Source organism: Phocoena sinus, chromosome X, assembly GCF_008692025.1.
Source record: "Phocoena sinus isolate mPhoSin1 chromosome X, mPhoSin1.pri, whole genome shotgun sequence".
Classification (NCBI taxonomy): domain Eukaryota; kingdom Metazoa; phylum Chordata; class Mammalia; order Artiodactyla; family Phocoenidae; genus Phocoena; species Phocoena sinus.
Window position 1 is genome coordinate 30081803 of NC_045784.1, and position 20858 is coordinate 30102660.

The window sequence follows — 20858 nt, forward strand, 5'->3', positions numbered from 1 at the left end:
TTTGGAATAGTGTCCCAGAAAATCCCCTTCCCAAATAATGCTGCAGATAAGAAAGGTAACTTTGAATGAGTCATTATGTTTAGTAAGTAGTTATAAGGGTTTTAGAAATTAATGTTAATTGCTTGGTAGTGGCAGTGAATCAGAACCCAGATGATTACAATTTTCCATATATTTTAAACTGAAAATATTGAGTGGGACAAAGTGAAAATAACAGTCAATGAGGTAGATGCATGAACCAATGCTCACGCAAGCGCACGCACGCACACACACACACACACACACATAAAATCACACAACCAAAACCTTTTCTACATCTTGTTATCAGGCACTAAGATCAACATATATAGAGAATAATATAGAATCTTAATATAATGACTCCTATCTAAAATTTTTCAAGACATAATACTTTCTTTTTAATTAGAATGTAGGAGCAGAAACCTTTTTCCTTCTTCCCAGCCAGGTTCTTTGGCTGGTCTAATAATCAAATTGACATAAGACAGATTAGCAGGAGAAAAAAAAATTTGTATGTACAGGAATCCCAAAGACATGAGACTCAAAGACAGGCGAACAACTGAGGCTTATATGCTATCTTGAGCCAATAAGTGGGATAGGGACCTGGGGCTTCAAAGGGGAGGAGGGCAATTCACAGGAAGATAAGAAGAGCAGATGTTTGGTAATCAGATGTTTGCTCTGCCATGCAGGTAAGTCTTTCAGATAAAAACGTTCTCTCTGAAAATAGCTCTTTTCCTGGGCCAAGCTCCCTACCTAAATTATTTTAGGCAGTCGAGGGAGAGGCAAAACCTTTTCCTGAGTCTCCTGGGTCTTAATTATCTTCAGCTCAAAACAATCCACATGTCAAAGTGGCACATTTAGGGGTGGTATATGCTGCTCCCCATCGAGCGTGTAGTATTTACTTCTCACCTTCAACCAGCCTTTTCTTGAGCAAATAAAACAGAACAAACATTACATCTCCACTGGTTTTTCAGGGTAGCCTAACAGTTGTAAAAAAAAAAAAAGGGAAAAGTCGGTAAATTAGCAAAATGGCATTTTATTGTTCATTGAAACGACAGTCCAACAAGTGTGACTGTGGTCAGGTGACTCAGGGATCCAGGACTCAAAGTGCATTTGGGGGAATAGAGATGGATTCTCTTTACTATCTTAGTCTGCAAGTGACACATGACATTTCTGCTTTCATTTTTTGGTGAGAACTAAACACATGGCCCTACCAGTTGCAAGAGGCTGGGACTTACAGTCTATCTTTAAGCCCAGGAAAACCAGGAGAACCAGGTATTGTTTAACACAGTCTCTGTTACATTCACTAAGGAAATAACAGAGTTCTACAGTTAATTGGTTTTTTTTTGTCATTTAAGGCTCATTAAAGTAGCAAACATGTTTTATATTCAGAGAAATGTGACAATAAAAACAAAGTGTTACAAAGAAGAGGATAGTTGTCAGACATATTATTTTCTCCTATAACACTTGTATTGTAAGTTCTGAAGTTCAGCTTTTGAAATTATGTAATCCTACTCATATGACAGTCATAAGGCTTGTCAGCGTAGACATGTGTACATTTGGGACTGAATTAAGTAGTTGGTCTTTAACTCAGTTCTGAAAAGTCAAAACAAAACAGCATAGGACATGGTGTTTGGAAACACTGGCTCTGTTGTCTAACAGATCCAGCTCCCCACTCTCTAGTGGCCTTCTGCATGTTAGGCAGCATGTAGCTAGTGTTCTTCCAGCTTTATTCAGCTCATATTATTTCACACAAAACATTATAAGAATTTCTTTTTCAATTATACAGGGCCTTCCCATTCTGCTGAAATAATTCCCTCTTCTTTTGTAGCTCCATTATCTGCCAATGAGGCTTCCTGAACCTGTTTAATGGCTCAAATGATGCTGCTTCAGAACTAAAGGTTGAGTGTGGAGGGATGCCACCTCTTCATGTGGTAGTGTTGTTAGACCACTGTCCTCTGAACTGACAAGGTTACCTCTGATTGGGTGAGATTGTTGACATTTCCGCTCTATTATTTACTTGTCATCAGAGGCTCACTGGAAGTCTCAGGCTCTGCCTAACACCAACATACAGTATGAGAAACTACTAATGCCTTTTTCTGTTGCACTGTATGCATGAGCTAGAAATGCCTCATACTGGTCCCATTACGCCTTTTTGTCTGTATATACTGACCGACATATTCAATAAAGACCTACTGGAAGCCTTCTATCTGGAATTAGATTTGGGAATAAAAAGAATAACTCAAGATTTTTCCCTTGAACTCAGAAAATACATTCAACATTTTCTTGGACCACATCAATCTAGTGTTTAATCTAATCCTGGAAATCCAGTTATGCACAGTCCTCAGAAGCATGAAGTAGACATTTGAAGTAAAACAAAAACACCACCACCACTATCACCACCACCATAATTGTTTGCCTGGTCCTTTCAGTGAGTACAGTAGTAGCTGGTGTAGCACTCACTTCATTCGTACTCATGTCTAGTGTACTTTAAACAGTTACCTTGACATTGACAGAATTCCTGAGCATCCCTACTGAGAGGAACTTTACTCTCTTCTGACTTCTTCCGACTACTGTGGGTTTGCTTATTGAGTTCTCTTCTACTTTTTTCCCCAGGTAAGGTAGATGCTGAGTCATGGCAACATTGCATAGCACTGAATACACTGTATTAACAGTTTAACTTGAAAGGGCTCACCTTGAAAATATCCTCTGAACTAATCAGTAGTATTCCACTTTAGCATGTAAACTTTAGTTTGCAAATAAACGACAACATCCCCCTTTCATATATACGCTCTACGGAAAATTGAGTAATCGTCTTTTCCCCGTGAATCCTTGTGGCAAAAAGCACCCCCTCATCCTCAAAGACCTCATCAATATATAGGATAAATTCAGGCAGTAACATAATGTCTACTAAAACTCTCAAAGGCCTTTATGCAGCCTTTGCTTCAAGGATTCTAAAAAGGGTTAAGAATACTGGCTGGTTGTGTTTCCTTTCATTTTGAGTTCCTTTTATATCCTAACACCGGGCTGGCAGATTAGGCTCAGATCATACAGAAGGTTGGCAAGGTAGAAGTTATGTTTGACAAAAAATTTGTAATATCCACTGAAGCACACAAGTCAGCAAGAAATTACACATTGTAGTAAGTGAAAAGAAGGAAGGACACCTTATGTTTTTATAGATATTGCCTGCACGTGCAGGAAAACTTAGACAAGGTGGTCAGAAAAGGCTTATTTGAAGAGGTCCTCATGATCTGATATTTGAATAGAATGACTAACCCCTGCACAGTGCTGGGCAAGCAGCATATTTCAAACAGAGGGAATAATAAGAACAAAAATACTGACATGGAAAAGCATCTGCCATGTTCAAAGAATACATGTGAGTAATGTGATTGAAGTACACTGAGAGGAGAATGGTGTGAAATGTGTTGGAGGACATATACTAGAACCAGGGAAATGGCGAAATACTTTGTACTCCGTTCTGAGTTAAATAAGAAGCCACTCAATATTTAATTAAGGGAATGTCATATCAGATATTTATTTCAAGACATTACTGCATTTGCTATATGGAGACTGAATGGAATTTGAGCAAGTGTAGGCACAGGAGTGTTATTTCACTATCTGAGTGGTAGATAATGGCATCCAGAATAAGTGAGTTTTCAGTGGAGATAAAGAGACGTGGATGGATTTGAAATATGTTTTAGAGATAAAAGTCATGGAGCTTGCTGATAAATTGAATGCAGGATGCAAGGAGCAGGGAATGAGGACCAATGAAGGATAGTACCCAGCATTTTTATTTGTTTGTTTTTGTTTTCTTTTGTTCTTGTCTCTTGTGCTGAGTGAAATTTTGGTGCAGTTTAATATTATTGTGGAAAATCAAAGAGAAATATTTGGGGCCAGGGCAGTGGGTATCAAAAGCTCTTGAGAGGCAGAGTAAGCATCTGAGTTGACACATCTAGTAGGCCATTTGACATACAAGTCTGGAACTCAGGAGAGTGGTTTGTAAGAGATAAAAAAATATGGAGTCCTAAGAATGTAGATGATATTTAAAACTGGTACTGGATGAGCTCATGTAGATTGAGACTGGAGATAGAGAATAGAAAGGAGAGAACACCCTGAGGAATTATTTCAATATTTAAAGTTTGAATACAAGAGGCACAAATGATATAGAATAAAGCATGGCCAGTGATATATAAGTAAATGTGGTAGCAAAAATGGTAACAGAAGAGGATATTTATAAAAAAGGAAAAGGTGAATTGTGGCAGTGTTAGCTAAGAAGTGGAGTAACACAAGAACAGAGAAGAATATTAAATTTTGGAAACAAAGATAACGATAACACTGGCAACTTTGTACAGAGCAGCTTCAGTAGGAAGGTAGTATTATAAGTCACACTAGAGTGGGTTGACTAAAGTGGGAGTTAACACAATACAAAAATAATACAGTTGAATTAAATTTTGTCTAAAATCAAAAGACAAATAAATGACAGAGGATGTAGTAAACTGATTCATTAATAAAGATGATAAAAAACTTGAAAATAACACAAAAATATGAGTATGTGTCCTTTCAGTAACATACTAGAGTACTGTCTAACAGGACTCCCCAGATATCATTTAATTCTCTGGGTAAATGTATCTTTATCGACACACTAATTACTGTTGTTTGTGGATAGACTCTGTGAAGTTGTGGATAGACTCTGTGGAGTTAAATGCTAATTTGTAGAGCTTTATCTGATAGAGATGCAAATGATTTCCTTCTGGTAGAAACAAACCAGTGATTGTATTGTCCTGTAGGACAAAACTAATTGTGTATCTAATATAGCAATCTTATTCTAAAAGTCTTTCTTCAGTGTCAACAAATACTGTTCCTCAAATGTTCTTTGAACCAGCTTTATCGTTCTGCTGATTGACTCTTTAATGAGTTTAATAATACATTTTTAACAATTTATTTATTTTTGGCTGTGTTGGGTCTTCGTTGCTGTGCACGGGCTTTCTCTAGTTGTGGAGAGAGGGGCCTACTCTTCGTTGCGGTGCGTGGGCTTTTCTCATTGCGGTGGCTTCTCTTGTTGTGGAGCACGGGCTCTAGGCACACGGGCTTCAGTAGTTGTGGCCCACGGGCTCAGTAGTTGTGGCTCATGGGCTCTAGGGTGCAGGATCTGTAGTTGTGGTGCATGGGCTTAGTTGCTCCGTGGTATGTGGGATCTTCCCGGACCAGGGCTCGAACCCCTGTCCCGTGCATTGGCAGGCAGATTCTTAACCACTGAGCCACCAGGGAAGACCCCTAATAAATTTTTAATGTGTTTATTTACATTTGTTTGATGCATTAGTTTTCCTGGGCTGCCGTAACAAAATACAGAGAATGATTTTCTCACAGTTATGGAGGCTAGAAGTACAAGATCAAGGTGTTGGCAAGTTTGGTTTCTTTTGAAGCCTCTCTCTTTGGATTGTAGATAGCTATCTTCTTACTTGGCCCTCACTTAGCCCTTCCTCTGTGTGTGTGCATCTCTGGTGTAGCTCTGTGTGTCCAAATTTCTTCTTCTCATAAAGACACCAGTCAGATTGGATTGGAGCCACCCTAATGGCCTCAGTTTACCTTAATCACCTCTTCAAAGGCCCTTGGTCCAAAGACAGTCACATTTTGAGGGGTTAGGGCTTCAAGACATGAATTTTGGCAGGATATAATTCATCCCATCACATATAAGAATATTTTTAACACGTTTTTAACTTTTTTCAAATTATACTTTGGTAGTTTTAGTGGTCCCACAAATAAATATTTCAAGTGTTCTTTCTTTATCCTCTCTTTTAAAAATTATGCTTTGACAGACTATTTCAAATCTTATGTTGCTCATTTCCATCAAATACATGCAAAATAAAATTTGATGTTAGTTGCAGGTTGAGCTCTCTGGGAAGTAGAAGTTGAGATGGAGTTAAGAGTCAAAATGTTTATTGTAGAGTAACAGATGGGGAAAGAAAAGGGAGGAAGGATTAGACAAAAGGAGGTGTCAGAACATGATTCAAACCTGACAAAATTTCAAATAGCTCAACTGGGAGCTCCAGAGTAAAGACTGCTCATTAAGGAGATCCACACTAGGAGGTTGGCTAGGCCCTTGGACTATAAACTTGCTCCATCATTGCTCAACTGCACTAAAAGATCATAACCTTGGCTCACAAGTAAACATGGACCCTGATGAAGCTAACAGCTGGGGGTTGTCAACTAATCACAATCCTTGGAGTTGGGCAGCAAGCTCTTTCTTGAAGAGTGATCTGAGTGGTGTATCTCTGAGTCTGCCACAAAGTTTAAGTCATAAACATTTAATAGATATATGAAAAAAGACAGGAATATAAATCAATTCAAATATCTAAGCAATAGCAATGACTGATGTTTTTGACCACTTGCCATACGCCAGACACTATTTAGCACTTCATAGCATTATCTACTTTCCCCCCATCTTCCTCAGCACAAAGAGGAGAAAATTTATAAATATACAAAATGAGTCTTTCTATCGTCAATGATTTTAGTTCTCATATGTGGGCACCAAGAAACATTAACTACAAACAGCATTGTTCAGAAAGGAATATCATATGTTTACTGCAGCATATGCTGATTTAAAAAGATTCAATTACTGTGAGAGTCATTTATTTAGAATAATATTCTAGCATAAAAATAGTACAAAATTCCAAAAAGAAATTAATGCATGCCATTTAATAATCTCCCCAAGCCAAATTTATTAAAGGATATGCATGCTTAGATGCACGTACAGTTTTTAGTACTGGGCTACAAACGTTTCCCTTTTGCACCTACTGATCAGTAGGCTTTTACAGATTTTCAAATAAACTAAAAATTAAAGTTTCAAAGGTTTTAAAGAGAGTGGCATTTGCAACTCGTTCAGAGCTTAAATTTCCATTTTTAACTTTTTCATTTTCAATACAAGTCATTTTTTCCTAAGGTAAATATACAAGAAAGGAATAGAGTAATTAGGTGGAAAAATATATTTATGGGCTAAGGAATTAGATTGATGTCCATAATACTGCTAGCTACCCAAAAGAAAAAAAAAAAGTGGTTGAATCAAAAGTCCAAAGCTTGTACACTAAACAGGATACCATCTATAAAGCTGACCATCACCTTAAGCAGTTAAATTTTGAAATTTCCTAGGTCTGCTTATGTTCTTAAAAATAACTCAAAATTAGATAATTTATATGTAGACTCAATCTTAATAAACAAAATTCATAATAGTAACATTTGTTAAATATGATTAGGCAATTTAGAAAACAAAAATAAGGAAAAAGGAGATTTCTATAAAAATTTAAATTTATAGTCTACATTGATTAAGGTTTCCAAAATGCTTTATCTCGGTTTAGAAACTTAACCCTCCATTTTGTTGAATGATTACCTTGAAAAAATTCATTTAAACGATGAATAATTATTAAATGAAATTCTTCATCATTAGAAAAACTTATTTTATATGGTACAGAATCTACCTTTAATTTCCCTCTGTTTCTCTAAATTGTCACTGTGGTAAGACTTGTCAGTTAGAGAACAGTATGTTCACTGGCAACTTATCTTCGGCTATCTTTTTAATTAGTCTCCAGAGTGAAAATTTCCAGAATGTTCATATGCCTCTTCAAACACAAGTTTTAAGCACAACTTTGCTCCACATACAATTTTTTCCGAAACATTAGTCTTGTGCTATGAAATTTCCTCAAAACACTAATTAAGTTGATTTTGCAGCCCTAAGCTTCTTTAAACAGGAAATACTGTTAAGTCTTATTTATCTGCTCTCCATATTACACTAGGTAATATATATCAAATTAAAAGTTTTCAAATATCTAATTCTCCTGCCTTCTCAAGAACCACCTCCCCAAACACAAGCAGTTTTGTCCTGCAGTGGTCCCTAGTAACATAAAGTATAGTAAAATGTTTATTCTCCTTAGCATGGCATGCATCGACTTCTAAGGCCTGGTCTCTCTGCCTATCTTTCCAGATTTCCCTCTCAATACTTTTGTCTCATAATTTAAACACTAGCAAAAGCAATGGTAATGCCTCTCTTCTAGTTCACCATCTCTACTCACCCTTCTTACTCTTTTCTAAGGGCCAGTGTCCTTTTATTTTCTCTGTGTTGCATTCTTTGCATGCCTCTGTAATTTCACTCTTCTCATTTTATTTTGATTACTTATGCCTACATATTAGTTTGCTTCAATAGGGCCTATGTTATAGATATCTCTGCATCTGAATTTCAAGCTCTGACCGTTCACTTATATGATACTTTTCTTCCAAATTCACAATAACCAGAATAATACTTTTAAGAGTTCAGGTATATTTTTCCACATATGCACAGCCTAATATACTGATATCAGAGTGCTCAGAATTTACAATGAGTAAGGTCATAGTGAATATATCAAATTAAGTCAGTCTTTCTCTTTAATTCCTTTGCATAAGGCAACTTTCTCCTAATATTGAGAGAGAGAGAGAGGGAGAGAGAGAGAGGGAGAGAGAGAGGGAGGGACTTTAACGAAAGTTTCCTTTAATGAAAAGGGAAAGAAAAATTTAGTACTTTTTCCCCCCATTAACCACCTGCTGATGGTTGGAATTGTGTGTACAATATATTTACTCCCTCTGTTTTTCTAATGCTGGGCTTTGCCTATCAGGCCTTTTTAGAATTCCTATTAAAGAGCAACTCTATTTACTTCCTGTATTAGCAACCTAATATATCTTATCTTGTCAGGTGCTGAGCATGGAATAGGTTGTATTTCTAAACACATTACTATTGAATTCTGGCTTCTTTGAAATCTTCCTCTAATGCTCTAAATCTGCTCTGCTGTTTTGCTCTTGTATTTTTGCTTACACCTTTGTGTTGTAGTTGGACCCTCATTTAGCTTTCCTCCACTAGACTATTTTTCTGTGCTAAAGCTTCTCTTGATTTTGGTAACTTGGAGAAAATACTGTGAAGCTAGATTTATATTTTTCTATTTATAAAATCATACTATCTGCATTATAACTGCTTTATTCTATTAATTTTTGACTGATGATAATAGATTAACGAGAAACACTGAATCGGATAGTTGTGCTACATGAATAACCAACTCAAAGTTAATGGCTTAAAATAATCATTTACTATTAGAATTCTCTGGGGGTTATCTGGTTTAGGTTAGACCCAGAGGGGTGGCCCTGCAATTGGATTCCTTTATGTATCTGTAGGTTGGATGGTCCACTCTACTTTAGCTTGGGAACCAAGAAGCTTAGTTGTGAAGGTCAGTTCCATGTGCCTTGAACCCATGAATTTTGAGCAACCCTAGCTAATTCAACCCCACCGGATCTAACTGAAGACTGTATCAGTTTGGGTCCTCTGAGAAGCAGACCATAAGATGGTATTGGACGCACAAGAGATTTATTAAGAGAAATGCTTCTGAAGGATAAAGGAGAATGGGCACAGGGCCAGACTGGGAGAGACTTCAGATTACAGTATAGGACTGACCCCTGTGAAAGGAGGAAAAAACAGAAGGAGGATATGGTAGAAAGAGCCTTTGGGCTGCAGTGCTGATTTGAGAGTCTTGGCCAGGTGGATGGGGAGTTCAAGAACACAGATGCCCATTAGAGGAGTTCCATGTCGTGCAGGGATATTTTGGCTCTTGTATAGTCATTGTGTTCAGCCACTGGCTGGCACTGGCCTGAGGAGAGTATAGCCTTCGCAAGAATGCAGAGGTAGATCCAAAGGGTGTATCAGTGGGAGGCTTTCAGCTAATTCCTCTTCTCATTTCAAGTTTTCTTTTGAAGGGAAATTTGAGTAGAACTCTTTCTAGAAAATCAACACTACAATCTACTTTAATCAATCAATTACAGACTAATGGATTCATTCTGTATTATCTAGAGTGTAAACTTATACTTTTTTTTTTTTTTTTGCAGTACGCGGGCCTCTCACTGTTGTGGCCTCTCCCGTTGCGGAGCACAGGCTCCGGACGCGCAGGCTCAGCGGCCATGGCTCACAGGCCCAGCCGCTTCGCGGCATGTGGGATCTTCCCAGACCGGGGCACAAACCCGTGTCCCTTGCATTGGCAAGCGGACTCTCAACCACTGTGCCACCAGGGAAGCCCTAAACTTACACTTCTTGATTAATAAAACCATAAGAGGAAGAGAATATTTTTTTTCTTGGAAAACCACTCAATGAATTTCTTTCCTCTATGTGTTCTTAACTGGTAAGTTAAAAACAAGCAACCCACAATAGTCAACACAATACCAAAGAAGAACAATGTTAGAAGACTGACACTGCCCAACTTTAAGACCAACAAAACCTATAGTAATCAAGATACTATGGTATTGGTGAAAGAGCAAACAAATATATCAATGGAGCAGAATAGATATCTCCAAAATACACCCCAAAATATAGTCAACTGATCTTTGACAAAAGAGAAAGAGCAATTGTATGGAGAAAGAACAGTCTTTTCAACAAATGATACTGAAAGAACAAGACATCCTCATGCAAAAATTAAATCTATACATACACCTTACACATTTAGAAGAATTAACTCAAAGTGGATCATAGACCTCAATGTAAAATGCAAAAGTATAGAACTTTTAGAATACAGCACAGAAGAAAATCTAGGTGACCTTGGGTTTGGTGATAAATTTTTAAAAACACCAAAAGCATGGTTCACAGAAGAGAAAAAATGGACAAGTTGGACTTCATTGAAATTAAAATGTTCTGCTCTGTGAAAGACACTGTTAAGACAAGCAACTGACTTAGAGAAAATCTTTGCAAAACATATATCTGATAAAGGATTTGTATCCAAAACATACAATGAACTCTTAAAACTCAGATATAAGCCAACAAATAACCCAATTAAAAATGTCAAAAGATCTGAATAGACACTTCACCATGTAAGTTAAACAAAGAGTAAATATGCACATGAGAATATACTCAACGTCATATGTTATTAGGGAATTGCAAATTAAAAAGTGAGATAATACTACATGCCTATTAGAATGGTTAAAATAAAAATTAAAAAAAACCCAAATCTGATAATACCAAATGCTGGTGAGGATGTAGAGCAACAGTAACTCTCATTCATTGGCTGGTAGAAATGCAAAATGGTACAGCCACTTTGGAAGATAGTTAGACAGTCTGGAAGACAGTTACAAAGCTAAACATAGTCTTATCAAACAATCCAATAATCACACTGCTGGGTATTTATAAAAATGAGTTCAAAACTTATGTTCACATAAAAACTTTTACATTAATGTTTATAGTAGCTTTATTCATAATTAACAATAAATGGAAGCAACAAAGATGTCCCTCAATAGGTGAACAAATAAAACTGTAGTATACCCATACAGTGGAATATTATTCAGCACTAAAAAGAAATGAGCTATCAAGCCATAAAAAGACATGCAGGAAGCTTAAAGGTTATTGCTAAGTGAAAGATGTCAGTCTGAAAAGGCTACATACAGGCATACCTCATTTTATTGTGCTTATATTTACTATGCTTTGCAATATTGCATTTTTTAAAAATTGAAGGCCTGTGGCAACCCTGAGTTGAGCAAGTCTATTAGCATTTGCTCACTTCATGGCTCTGTGTCACATTTTGGCAGTTCTCACAATATTTCAATTTTTTTCATTATTATTTGCCATGGTGATTTGTGATCAGTGATCTTTGATGTTACTCTTGCAAAAAGATTACAATGGGGAAGGGATGAAGAGGTCAAGCACAGGAGATCTTTATAGGAATGAAACTATTCTGTGATTCAACTATTGTGTATGAAACTGTAATGGTGGTTGAATGATATTATGCATTTGTTGGAACCCACAGAATTGTACAATACAAGGAGTGAACCCTCATGTAAACTATGTTTTTTATTTAATAATAATGTATCCATATTGGTTTATCAGTTTTAACAAATGCACCACACTAATTCAGGATGTTAATAATAGAAAATGGGGGGAGGATTTTTAAAAGTTGTACTAACCGCTCAACTTTTTTGTGAACTGCTGTAAAAGAAAACTAAAATTCTATTAATCTAAAAATATAACAATCTCAGAATTCACTTATTCATATTGTAGTGATCTTTGTTTTCCCTTTGACAGATTTTAGAAAGACAAATTGCCTTCCTGATTCTGCCTCTTGCTGGTTACATGACCTTAGCTGCTTCTCTGAACCTCAGTTTTCTCATATGTGAAATAGGGTTAACAATACCAAACATGTAATATAGTGAGGATTCCTAGCTGGAGGAACATGTGCATGGGATCCTCAATACATGTCCCTTCCTCCTTGTTTTTCAAATACTCATTCTCCTGTTACTAAAGGGTGACAAACTGGCTGAAACATCCCTTGCATGCTTTCTCCTTGCACGATGTTTATTCCATCACCCACTCCCCTTTCCCCATCATCACTCAAATTTCTACGTTTTACTCTTCCCTCTTCTATTTCTTCAGACCCCAGAGCACAATTTAGAAAATAGATAGAGGGTTCACAACAAGATAGGGGTGAGTTGTTCAGCATTACAATAAAATTCTTTTTGTTGAATTGTTGAGGTAGTGACTGCACCCTAGCCTTAGCTCCATGAGAAGTCCTAAAAATAATCATGAATAAAACATGATTCCTGCCTTTAAGTAATTCACAGCGAAAAAGAGGAGATGCATGTGAAGGAACCATACTGATACAGTTATCAACACCCCAGTGTGAATTCACTTTAGATACTTTTCTCAGACTTTATTGAAGAAGGAGAGGTGGTCCCAGCATCAGAATGCTGGGAATTAGATTGGGGAGTTAGATTGGCACCAGAATGCTGGGAATTAAAGGGAGGTGGGGGATTGGAGAAATTGGTGTTCAGTAACACTAAATAACACTCCATTTATTTTGAATTTAGAGTACTTGAAAGCAAATACCCTCCTCCCCAAATCCTGTTTTCCTATTGCACTGCAAAAGGCAACTATCAAACACTTCTATAAGTGGAAATCAGGAAAAAGGAATTATTCAAGTACAATAAGCATTGAACAGAATTTGGGTTTTTAATAATTTCATGCTGTGTATAAGAAACTAATTTTGGTCATATTGCTGTACAAAATTAACATTCCTAGAGTTTGTCTGAGCTCTATATTTCTCTTGCATGCACAATTTTTCCCCCATAATGACACCATTTTATTTAATCCCTAGAAGGGTGTATGAAGTGGCAATATTGTCATCCCATTGCACAGATGAGGTAACTGAATCACAGAGAAGCTAAGATGCAGAATCAAGTTTTGAACCTTAACTATTCTGCTTCTTGCTAAGCACCGTGGTGCAGGGACCTTGTTGGAGTGTCGGTCTGGAGGCTGTTGTCCCCACCACCAGGTGTGGAGCCTGTCACAGAGAAGCAGGTTGAATAAACCAGAGTCCTGGGAGGCTGGGCAGGGTCAGGCTAGCAGACATGGTGCCCTGCTGCTTGGCTCTCCCACACTCTGGACCTGTAGGAGGGACCCAGATCCCAATCCATCACTGTTCCCCAAAGCAGCTCAGACCCTGCCCCCTCGGGGAAATAGCACCAGAACAGGCCTCAAGGGGAGCTGCATGCACACATTTTGATTATGGATTCCAAAGAAAAGTTAATGATTTTGTTTTTGTCTTACTTTTCCCTAATTTAGATGTTACTTATAATCAAACCATATGACATCACAACTTGTGAGACTATAATTTACTTTAATCTAGCTTTCCTTTTCAGTAATTTTACTAATAAATTATAGTTTCCAGCATTATTTTGATTCTTTTCATCCATGAAAGGGGAGAGTCACAGGATTTTCCCAAGATTAATGGTACCTATAGAATTTGGAAGTAAAGAGATTTCCAGGGATAATGAGTTTACCTGCATTTTCGATATTCTAAGTATACTTTTCATAATATTTATATTCATTAATTTCATAATTTAATTAATTCAATAAACAGAGTACATATTACAAGGTAATACCCACAATTCTAGGCATGGATGGTTCCATGTTCCTGAAATCCTCTTCAGAAAAGTTATAGGTAATATTAACTAGATATGTATGATATTAGCTCCTTGTCTGGGTAATATGATATAAAGCTAGATCCATCAAATGTAATTCTAATCCTGCTCTCCATATTATCCCAGCTCCCCTTTTTAACATAGCAAACTATTTTTCATGTTGTTTTATATTGTTCCAAAGTCAAAGAGGTCAAAAAAGTATCTAAAAATCCCATAAAATTAGATCTCCTTTCCAGAGATGTTTATTAAACATCAACTTGGCATTCATGACTTTAAAACTCTTGAAAGGTATCACAGAATTAAAATTACCATGAAAATATTACCAGCGGCATACATTTTTCTAAGGCAGTACTTTTCATCACCTTTATGTCCAATGAATTTTTACTGTTTCTCACTATGTCTTAAACTCTTAGTGCTTTTTTTTTTTTTTTTGCGGTATATGGGCCTCTCACTGTTGTGGCCTCTCCCGTTGTGGAGCACAGGCTCCGGACGCGCAGGCTCAGTGGCCATGGCTCACGGGCCCAGCCGCTCCGCGGCACGTGGGATCTTCCCGGATCGGGATACGAACCCGTGTCCCCTGCATCGGCAGGCGGACTCCCAACCACTGTGCCACCAGGGAAGCCCTAGTGTTTTAAATAGTAATTCTGTCTTTGAATATAAAAATAACTTATTTCAATGTAGAGACTTTTACAAAGAACAATACAGTGAATGCTATTATTATGTATTAGACCAGAATCTGTATATTCTTACACTGAATTTAGATATGCTTATAAATCTATTACTTCAGAGATTATAATTTTTACAATGACAGTGAACACTCAATAGTGGGTACAAATAGAGAGGGTATGTTATAAAGAATAAAACTCACAATTTCACAGCAGAATTTAGATTTCCTTCAATGAGTATATCAGCAATCAAGTATAGAAATGACTTTACCAACAACAGTAGTACACTTTGGGTGAAGAGAAAAGCAAGTGTGTCCCAAATGCCTTAGGAGAACATTAATAGCATCGTTACAAATGCCAGATACTCACTGTGACATCAATTTTTATACATATTTGAAATTCACTGACCTGTGTGACCTCAAAGTTTCCAAATATTTAAGTTGTATCTGGTAAAGTAACTATCATAATAATACTTACCTTGGCCCTCTTAGGGATAGTCTCTGTTTCAGGATTAAAGCATAATCATTTTATTAATGTTAACTGACTAAAATGCAAATAGTCAATAGGGGAAGATGATATTGGCTTAAATGATTCTGAAGATCATCAGTTGAGCTTGGCAATGTGGTATAATTTTAAAAAAAGTAATATCTGGCTCTGTCATCAGGTAAAAAAACTCCTTTTCAGGATAAAGAACATTGTTAGATGACCTGACATTTAAGACCATGAATATATATAGTCCATTTAACCTCCTTTTAAAATTTTAAAAAATATTTCCTTTTGGTGAAAATAATACTTGCTACTGAGTAGAAAGCATTTAAACATGAAAGTGCTATGTTATGTAACAGTGGTGTTTTAAAAGTATTCCAGCACGTTATTTTGTTTTCTCTCACTGTGTTTTCTGCTCTTCGCCTCTATTTTCTAATTATTGATCACTATTTTAAAGATTCTCTCATTCCTTCTTTCTTTGTTCTCAAGATCACTCTCCTTTATTTTCAGATATTATTTCTAGTTTGATATTGAAGTCCACTTTATTTCAGGCAACTAATTGAAGATGAAGTCAAATAAGAAAAACAAAAAAGCAAAAAACACCTCATCAAGTAACTCCTGGACTGGGCAGGCCTCACTTCAGAATGCTATTCATTCTTTCTCGGTTTAAGAGAAACTGGTCAAAGCAGAGATATTAGGTCCTGCTATTTATACTTCTTATTGCATACCCCTCTCACATCCAAAGGCAGCTATACCATAAAGGTTAAGTAATGCCTGGTAAGAAATATTTCCCTCTGTTAGCATTTTAAACTGTGCAATTTAATAGAATGTGAAGATTAAGAGGTATATGATATAGAGTAAAAGACAGGAACAACTTGGATAGGTTATGTGCTATTTGAAATAACAGGAGAGCAAAATTTAAAAGGAAGCGGAAAAGTCACTTGGTTACAAAAAAGCACGGAAAAACACTCAAAGTGAAGCATAGATGCCAAGAGGGAGAAAGAAAGCCAACTGCTGCCATGTTTCCTGATTAAACCAACCTCGTTCTAGTTTTAGTTCATGGGCATCCCCACAATAATTCTTTTTGCTGAGCTAAACTAAGTGAATTCCTGTTGTTTGCATCACAGTCATCATTAATTCTTCTCCCTTTTACCCTACATCTAGTTTATATCCTTCAAAATATTGATAGAATTGGAAATGGTCTCACAGCATCCAAATGACCACTGATCAAAGAACCATCATCTCTGAATTACAACATAGCCTCCTTGTTGCCCTGTTTCTGCCGTTGCCCCTTTAAAGTCTATTCTCCAACAGGAGCCAGAGAGATATTTATAAATGCATGACAGATGATGTCATTTCTCTGTTCATAGCCTACAATGGTTTCCCATCTCACTCAGAGTAAAAGTGAAAATGCTTACAAAGTCCTACATGACCTGCCTCACCCTGCCTCCTGTGACCTTATCTTCAGCTCTCTACACCTGTCCCACTCCATTCCATTGCACTGGCCTCCTTACTCTTCCAGGAATCTCACCACATGTTTCTGTGTCAGTTATTTGCACCTGTTCCCTCTGCCTAGAAATCTTTTCTCCTAGAGATCTACTTGGTTCTCTCACTTCCTATCACTTTGAGAAGTTTCAGCTTGCTCTTCACAGCACTCCCTGTTCCCTTCATCCTGTCATTATTTTTATAAGAATTATTACAACCTGATGTAGCACATGTTAATTTATTATGTTTGTGGTCTGTCCTCTCCTACTAGAATAGAAGTTCCGTGACAGACAGTGATTTTTTTTTCTACTGAATCCCTAGTGCCTAAAACAGTAATGGGTACTTATAAAAGACTAAATATTTGTTAGATTAATTAATTAATACATAAAATTAGATATCATAATTATATGATTAGAATCATAGAATTTCACATAGAAAGAATGTATGATAATTAGAAAAACATAGGAAAAGAAAAGAGAACATTAATAAGCAGATGGAGATGCATTGGATCTCTAGAAAACTGATGGCAAAATTTAGTTGTCATTGTGAAGATAAAAGTGCACATAAAAATAAAATGTGCACTTTTATCTTCACAATGACAACTAAATTTTACCATCAGTTTTCTATAGATCCAATGCAAATATCAGGAATAAGGAGCAAAATATGTGAGAATTAAAAGGAAATGACATTTAATAATGATGATTCATTTAAAATGTGATAGTATAATATTTGTTTTTATTAGAACTTTTGTTATAAATCCAAGAAATAAAAATACGAAATGGAAGAAGAAATGTGGAATGTATGACAGATAAAAATTGTATTAATCAAATACTATGTTTTCCTAGTTTTATCACCTAACACTTCCTAATTCATAAATTTTGACTCTATTTTATGTATATTTTAAGTTGTAAGTTTGATAAAAAATTATGACTAAGGAAATATATATTACACTATTAGCACACTGTTGGCAGAAAATAAATATTTGAACAAAAAGTGTATTGCTTTTCAAATAATTTCCTTAGAGGAAGTACAGCGTTACCACTGAAAATTAAAATACTGATCTAGGTGAATTGACATATTTGCTTCCATGTCTGACTTCTAAGATTCTAATGCTTTTAGTACTTATATGCCTTTGTTCTAAGATATTTGATGCTCAGGAGTGTATATTAAAAACAGATTCTACCATGTAGTTTAGGACAAAGACAAGTGATCACAAGACATATTATAACACCATTACTCATATATTTTCCAGGTACTGAGAAGAATTTGTAGTCATCAATTCTTCCCTTCCTCCTTTCTCTGTCCCTTTCATTATTTTTTCAACAAGTTTTTGAGGGCTTATAATGTACCAATACACCAGGACAAAAATTCAAAATCCCTGGCCTTAAGACAAACCAGTCATCTTTTCTTCTTCCCTTTTTCATTCCCTCCTTTTCGTCCCTTCTTTCGGCCTCTCTCTTTTAATTATACAAGTAATACAGGAGTTTACCATTCTTCCGCTTCTCCTTACCTTCCCTTCCTTCCTTCCTTCCACAGGTAATATAGGAATATACACATGTAAAAGATCCAAATGATAAAGAAGTGTAAAGAGTGAAATATAAATGCCTCTCTTTGTCCTCCTTCTTGTATTCTACCACTTAGAGAATCACCTTTGTCCAGAGGTTGGTGAGCAAATGCTCATTTAAATTTCCATCCATTTACTTACATATGAATGCACAGACACCCATATATATTTTGTTCCTTATATTTAAGCATGTATAAAATTTTTATTCTCTTAACAATATATACTTCATTCTTTTAAATAACTACAAAGTATTATACAAAGAACGTGTAACACAATTTATCTAACCACTGTCCTATGATGGCTATTTTGAATTTATTCAGTTTATTTATTTATTTAGGTTAAATGATCAATGCTTCAATGAATGTCTTGAACACTGATTACTCGACACTTGTGTAGGGTTTCCAGAAAATAAATTCTTAGAAGTGGAATTGGAAAAAAAAATATATTGGCATTCACATTTTGGTAGATACTAATCAACTGCCTTCCAAAAATGGTTAACAAATGTATTCTAATAGGAGTGTATTCATATGCCCATTTTCCTACATTCCCATTGACATCTAATATTTTTATCTTCTTTTAATATTAGGAAATAATTATACTTTGCAATGTTCTATTGCTCTGATAATTTTTAATAATCTTGTGCATATTCTCTTATGTTTATTGGCCATTTGTATTTTCTGACTTGCCTGTTCTGATTTTTCTTTTGCCAATTTTTTGTTGGGTTGTGTCATTTTTTATGGAATATGTAGAAACTCGTGTTTTCTGGATGTTAATCTTTGTTTATAAAATGACTTACAAATTTTTTCCTACATTGTACCTTTTCATTTGACATTATGATCTATATTAAAATATGTTAATATTTTCATTTATGGCTCCTTCTGTAGTATATAGGAAGGCCATTTCCACACTGAGATTTAATTTTTTCGACTACTATTATATTTTACTGTGTAGCTCTTTAGTCCATCTAGAATTTATTTCTATGTATGATGTAAAATAGGTCTGAATTAATTGTATTTTTTTAATGGACAGCCAATTGCACTAGCAATCACTTACTGATTTAGAGGAGAGTCTGTTCTTCACCACTGATTAGAAATCTACCACTCTATTCTAGACCACAGGCACTGCCATGATTAGAGTTTGCTACTCATTGGCCTAGGAAATTTATATTTGTAGAATGTAAAGTATGATTGTCCTCACTATCTAAATCTTTTTTTCTCGATTTATTTCACAAATTTCACAAAGATAATTTTACCTACTTTAAGTTTAATCTGAACAATCTAGTTACTACAGACATACACATTTTTTCCTGTTAGAATATGTCTGGTTACAAAATCACAACACTATTTATTTTAGACACTATTTATTTTAGTTACATCTTCATGGCAATATGTTGATTTGATGATTCTTTTTAAAGAGTACTAAGTATTTTCAGGGTCAAAAACTCAGTTTCTGTACTTAACTCTGAAACATTACTCTGCAAATATTGGAAAGGCCTTTGCACAAAACATGTAAAATCTACCTTGAAAATTACCATTTTTCAAATTAACCCTGCTTTTGTTGTTTTTGAATTAATTAAAAATAACATTTTTTCTATACGAAAGATTAAATTTATATCTACCAAGGCAATTATGATTGAACATTTGACTGTTACCTAAAGATTTCCTTTAAAATGTAAATTGGTAGGTATTTTTAAGTGCTTTTTTTCTCAATATTGATAGATATTTTAGATAATTTTCCTACATGATTTTTAACTATTTCCAGTACTTCTACTAGTAAAATCTGAAAACACAGTGTCCCCCAAGAACATAAATATTCTTATGTTTATGAGGAAAAGGTTATATAGTTGATAATAGTAAGAAAATTACTAAGTAGAATAAGAGCCTCTAGTTTTATTGTCACTCTATGTTTCCTTGTTATGAAACGTGAGAGATTCTCTTGGTATCTACAAAGAATTAGTAGGGATTTACTTTACAAGGAGATCACAGTGTATTACATGTTAATGACAGTATATTTTTTTATACTTTATAAGACAGTACATATCTTGTAATACTTTCTGATCCTCACTCTTTAGCAACAAGAAGTTATAAGGAGTGTATTGCATTAGGTATTATAATCATACATGTTGAATAGTCAGCCTCTTTGTTTCTAATTTGATTGTCACAAAAAGGAAATAGGGTAGCAAATATTATTCCAAATATGGGATTAAAAAATTCAATCAACTGGAAATTCAAAATAAAGTTCTTTTCCTCTTTCTGTGATTTCTTCTTTAAAAATAATAATTCCTTTTAAAGTTGCAAATGAAACATGTTTATTTTGATAAATTCAGATAATAGAGACATACATAAGGTATAAACTTTATACTTTTTCTATGCATGTCGTACATATATACATGCATATGCATACAGTTTTACCAGGAGACTATTAAAATTTATATTATTTGTAAACTAATATAATCCATCCTTTTATCCCTGGAATTTGTGACTATGTAATCTTAAATGGCAAAAGGGACTTTACACATCATTAACATTATGGACTTTAAGGTAGGGAGACTACCTTAGATAGTTCACGTGGGCCTAATATAAACACATGAGGCCTTAAAAGCAGAGAACATCCTCTGGCTGAGGTAGAAGAGAGATGAGGATGACAGGAAAGTCAGAGAGATCCAAGCATGAGAAGGAATG